The sequence below is a fragment of the Pteropus alecto genome, unplaced genomic scaffold, assembly GCF_000325575.1.
Source record: "Pteropus alecto unplaced genomic scaffold, ASM32557v1 scaffold57, whole genome shotgun sequence".
Lineage (NCBI taxonomy): Eukaryota > Metazoa > Chordata > Mammalia > Chiroptera > Pteropodidae > Pteropus > Pteropus alecto.
The window spans coordinates 4,608,925-4,614,725 of NW_006442508.1; the positions used below are offsets into that span (position 1 = coordinate 4,608,925).

The following is a 5,801-nucleotide window of genomic DNA, read 5'->3' on the forward strand; positions in this document are numbered from 1 at the left end:
ACCACCATCTTGTCCCACTGTCAGGTTTTTAATCTTTACTAGGGTGTCGTACCAGGTCAAGAGCATTTTTTTTTTAAACAGAGCATAGTTCTCGATTATAGAAGGCATTGTTGTGCTATAAAACCTTAGAGATATGTGATGCAGCTATCATATTAGGGCTTAAGAAAGACTTCACTCATGATTCTTATCCAACACAGATACATAAAATAACATCTTATTTGCTAAGCTATGTGACAAAAGAGACAAGATTTCACTAGAGCACGCACCTGCCACAATTCTCTTTTTCTTTGCTTTTTTTTCTTCTTCTTTATTTTAAAGGCCTATAGTATCTGGTATTCCTAGAAGGTCTCCCATCCAAGTACTAACCAGGCCTGACCTGCTTAGCTTCTAAGATCAGACAAGATCAGGCACATTCAGGGTGGCATGGCTGTAGGTTATATTCTTTTACTTTGGATCCTACTTGAAACTAGTAGGCTTCTATGTCACCCAATAAATAAATTAAGAGATGTTTCCAAATGCAGTATGTGTTTCCAAACTTACTGAGATCTTTGACTCTTTCATAGCAGTAGGAAATATGAGGCAGGGAGTGGGAATGGGGAGCGAGAACTTGTCTTTTGCCTTGTTGGGAGTGTCCCAGCATGTCTCAGACCACTGGGCCTCTAAAAACCTCACCAATGTCTCATGCATCTGAATCACTACTGAATTTATTTCTTACACTATGGCACATACATCTAGCTTCATAGAAAAAGAGATAAATGATATAAATAGAGTGCTAAAGATACAAATATCTTTTAAGCATGAAAAAATTTTCAGCCTCATTTACAAGAAAATAAATGCAAATTAAAATTTCACATTGTTACTATTTTTTTACTTTTCAAATTATCAAAGAACAAAAAATGTGTGTTAGAAAGAGGGAGAAACAGGCTGATTTATATGCTGCTCAGTGTAAATGAGAAAAACACCTATGGCAGTCTATTTAGCAATATCTACCAAAATTTTGAATATATATTCTCTTTGTCTTAGCAATTTATTTCCTCAGAATTATTCTACAAATGATCTTGCATTTGAGAAAAATAACATATATAAAATTATTAAATCATATTTTGATTAAAATTGTTTAATCATTTGTTTATAACTACCAGATTGACAATTGGTTTAACAATGATCTGGGTAAATCATGCCATTCAAAAGGTGGAGACTTTTAGAAAAAATGATATAAAACTTTAACTACTGATATAAAATGATATCCAAAATGTATTTTTAAATGAAAAAAACTAGGCATACTGAACAATGTATGTGGCATACCACTATTTTTGTTTGCCTCTATGTTTATGAAGAATCTCTGAAAAAATGCTCAAGAGTCATTATTTTTCAAAACGGTTTCCTTGTGGGTGGAAAATTGAGTGCTTCTATGACAAAGATTTTGAACAACTTAATTTTTTTTACTATATGTTTACTTGTTCCTTTTGAATTTTTATTATATACAAAACACATTCATTTTTTAAAATTCAAAATAAATTGAGCTTAATTCATTTTAAATCTTCAAACATAACCAATTCAAGGTTTTTTCTTTCCCTCTAGTTCAGATCTGAGCAGAGGCTTGAGGACATGTAGTGAAGATGAGATTTATTTATTCATTCTCTTTTTATCTTTTACTTGCTACTAGTTTCTGTAAAATTAAGATGGGGAAGGAAGGATTAAATAACAATAATTAAAAATCTTATGAGTTCTTGAAGAAATGGAGAAATTCATATACTGCTGTTTAAGTTTAAATTTGTTACAATAATGGGAGAACAATTTGAATATAACCAGTGAATTTTAATGAAATCTGATTGTCAGTTTTTAATGGAGTTTAGACATAATTGACCTGCTACAGCCATTAAAACTGTGGCTGTCTTAATACTCGACATGGGCAATTCCTTAATTCACCTCCTTCAGGATGCCTCCGCGACTCCTCAGAGTAGTTCTGGGTACTGTAACAAATAAACTCTGGAATTTAAGTGGTGTAATAAAATATACTATTATTTCTACTCATCTAATAATCTAATGGAGTTATCCTATTAAAAGTTTAGAAATAAGTGGGAGGGGTTTTGGTCTGCAATTGTTTAAAAGAGGGCTGTCAAAGGGTCTACCCTTTTCAACATGTAATTTCTTAAGTTTTATTGTATGCAGAATAAAATTAAACAAGAAAACTTAGGCCATTTTCCAGCAATTTAGGCATGAAACCAAAAAAATGAAAAAAGAAAGTGGTCAAATAAGAGAAAATATGAAAACGCACAATGGATTAATTCACTATATCTAACATTTAAATAACAGAAATTTTAAAAAGAATAAATAAAACTAAGAGATGAAATAATAAATGAGAACTTATCCAAATAAATGAAGGACATAAATCTGCAGGTGAACAGGAACCCCTCATGCCTAGCAAAATGAATTAAATGATATATATGGTGATTTTTTTAAATCTATCTCAAATAAATAATTTCTCAAAAAAATCTTGCCTTTAAGTACCTTGATTTCCTCTCCTATAATGATCTAACTCTTCTCCCTATTTCAGGCATAATGTTCATATTTATAGCATTAAAATTTTATTGTATAATAACTGCATTTTCCTAATTATTTTATTTTCAGGAACTCTAGCTTATGGTCACAATCTTTTATCTTTTCCTTTACTACCACTTTATAATACATACTCCCATAATATTCCTGCAATACCTTGACCCTATGACGTTGATGGTCCCCAATGCCATCTCCAGTTTCAATAATTTGCTAGAAGGATTCACAGGGCTCAAGAGACAGTCATACTTATTGACAAAATTCATTACAGCAAAAGGCTACCAAAAAAAAAAATCAGCGTAAAGAAAGACACATGGGAAAACATTTGAAGGAAACCAAATGAAGCTTCTAAGAGTTTTTTCTTAGTAGAGTCACACAAAATGCATTTAATTTCTCCAGCAGTGACTTGGCAAAACAAATGCGAATGATGTTTACCAGAGGTGCTCACTGAATACTCAGTACCGAAGGATTTAATAGCAGACTAGTCATGTAGGCACCCTCTGCTTAGCATATACCAAAATTTGGGACTGAGAGAAGTAAAGTAGATGTTCAGCATACATCATATTGTTTACACACATAGTTTTGATACATAAGTCATTCTTATCAGTAAATGATCAAAACTCTTTACAAATCCAAGCTCCCAAGTCACAATCAAGTGATAATTTTGTAAGTAGGACTTTCAAAGGATAGTTGTCTTATGTTTGCTGTTTTAATTTTATTCTGCATACAATAAAACTTTGTCATATTTATTACCCTGCCACATCTTCATATTCTATATTACTGAAGTCAGAGTCTGTGGTACATAATTGTAATTCTTCTATGCACCTCAGGTCCCATTTTTGTTCTCTACTATGTGACACTGAGGGAACAAATCATGATTAAATCCAAGTCTCTACTTCTATCTTCAACTGTGTATGATAAGAAAAAGTATACAACCCTTACACTAGATCCATTACCAATGCACCTGCATTTGCTGCCCAGAAATTCTAATTTTTTTTTTCCGTTTATTTGTTATCAAACTGTGATCATTGAATCCCTAAGATCAGCACCAGCTGAGAATTTATTAGAAATGTAAAATTTTAGACCTCACTCCAGGTGCCTGAATTCAGAAAATCTGGGGAAGGCCCAGGATCCATTCATTAATAAGCTCTTTGGGTGACTTGGATGCATAAAAGTTTCAGATCTAGTGTTTCTCACCTTCATCTTCAGTCTCTTAGATATCTGTTTTACATGTTCATGTCTTTGACACAAATTATAGATAACACACCTCACCATCTTCCTTCTCTGTGAATGCCTGTGCCTTTTATTTTGCTGAAAGAATTGAAGTAACAAAAGAACTTTCCTAATCTCCCTTTTGCCTACACTTATAAAATGCGCCTGTATTAACTCCTGTTATGGAAAATTTGCTATGGCTCATTTGTGCTCTGGATTTCATCCTCTCTGTATAAGTATATAATTATCTCACTTTCTCTTCAATATTATCAATTCCTTTTCCACTAAATCATTTCCATTAACATTCAAATATGCCATATTATCTCCAACAATAACAGCACCTTAACCCTGATCTCTAACAACTTCTCTATTTCAATGATCCACTTTACAGTGAAAATACTTATAAAAAGAATATATATCTAGTATCTCTAATTCCTGTCCTATTCTCTCTAACTTACTCTAACTAGGCCTTCTCTCTGGAATGAGAGAGAGAGACAAATCTTGTTAAGAACATCAATGTTCTGCACTTTACAAAATATAGTGATCGATTTTTAGTCCACATGTTATTAGAAAATTTTAAAAATTGATTCAAGGCCTTTTTATATTTTGTTTCTATTATCTAGAATCTCTCTCATATTCCCATGAATTGCTTTTTTTAAATTTCATTCTGCTCCAATATGATTTAATTAATAAAGCCTAATGATAACAATAAATACCATACATATTTATTATCTATGAAACATGATTTTATTAGTATTACATACTAATATTATCCCAATTTTGCAGGTAGAGAAACTGAGACATAGAAAGATCTATTAATTTTTCCGAAGTCACACCATTAGTAAGAGTGGAGCCAAGATTCAAATCCAAGCAGTGTTACAATATACACCATGACTTTAAGCCCTAAACCATACTGGCTCTAATTTAAATAGGTCTCCCAGACTGCCTCCACTAATGAACTAACTTTATCCCATGCCCTCTCTATCCTCCTCAACTTTCTTTGTGTTTCTGCTTAGCCCTTATGTCATCTATGGCAGAGAGTGTAAAATGTTCACTGAAAACTTGTTTTTGCTTTGTCTTAGGCACATAGCTAAACTACATTTTCTAACCTCTCTTGCAGTTAGTTGGCCACGAATTAACTGTTTTCAGTAAAATATGATTAGAAATACTGTGCATCACTTGTAAGTCTAGTCTATGATAACCTCCAGGTGCTTAGAGGTGAATTTATTGTGAAGCTAATGGAGGTTGATTCCTAGGGATCTTTCTTGATTCAACTTTTCTCAAGACTCATTGAGGGTCCTAGAATTGTGTTCACATGCTCTTGTAAAAGATATTTTAACTACAACCCTTTAAGAAACTGGTGTTTTTCCATGATGATTTCATATGTCAAATTTCACATTTTGTTATGTGAGGTTAGAGTAGTAGTAAGTATTTGGGGGATCTGAAAAGGGGAAAATTAAGTTAAAGATATGTGGATGGGCTTTGGGAAAATATATTCATATGTTTTTTTTTTTTCTTTCTCCATCTATATTTAATTTATTGTTAGTCATCCAGATATATATTTCATTCTGGAGTTATTTTGTCATTTACTATGCTACAAAGATTAGCAGATAGAATCATGATACAGCAATGTCCCATGGCACTCAGTATCAGTGTTGTGTGGATGGTAAAGACATCAGATTTGGAATGCAGAGTTGCAAAGGTAGTCTATAGAAAATTATTCTAATTATCAGATATGTAAAATGAAATAAACAAGATTGCTTCTCATTTAAACTTAGTCAAAATTAATGTATTTTCTTGTCAAGATAATGAAAATCAAGACGCCTTCAAATATGGAAAGAAAAAAAAACAGGAAAATAAAAGTAATAATTATAATAAAAATCTCATTATGTGTTGAGATAAACTACCACAATTTTGTGGTTTGTTATATCAGGTACCATTATTTATTATAATAACATAAGTAATAAAACATCCAACTCCTTATATATTTACTTTTTGCCTACATGAGCTCCATGGTGGTAGAGTCTTGGTCA

At 32.1% G+C, this 5,801-nt stretch overlaps 1 pseudogene; it reads right to left on the minus strand.

The window, feature by feature from the left end:
- Nucleotides 1-317: 317 nt before the first annotated feature.
- On the minus strand, nucleotides 318-435 carry LOC112471582 (annotated as a pseudogene).
- Nucleotides 436-5,801: the final 5,366 nt, after the last annotated feature.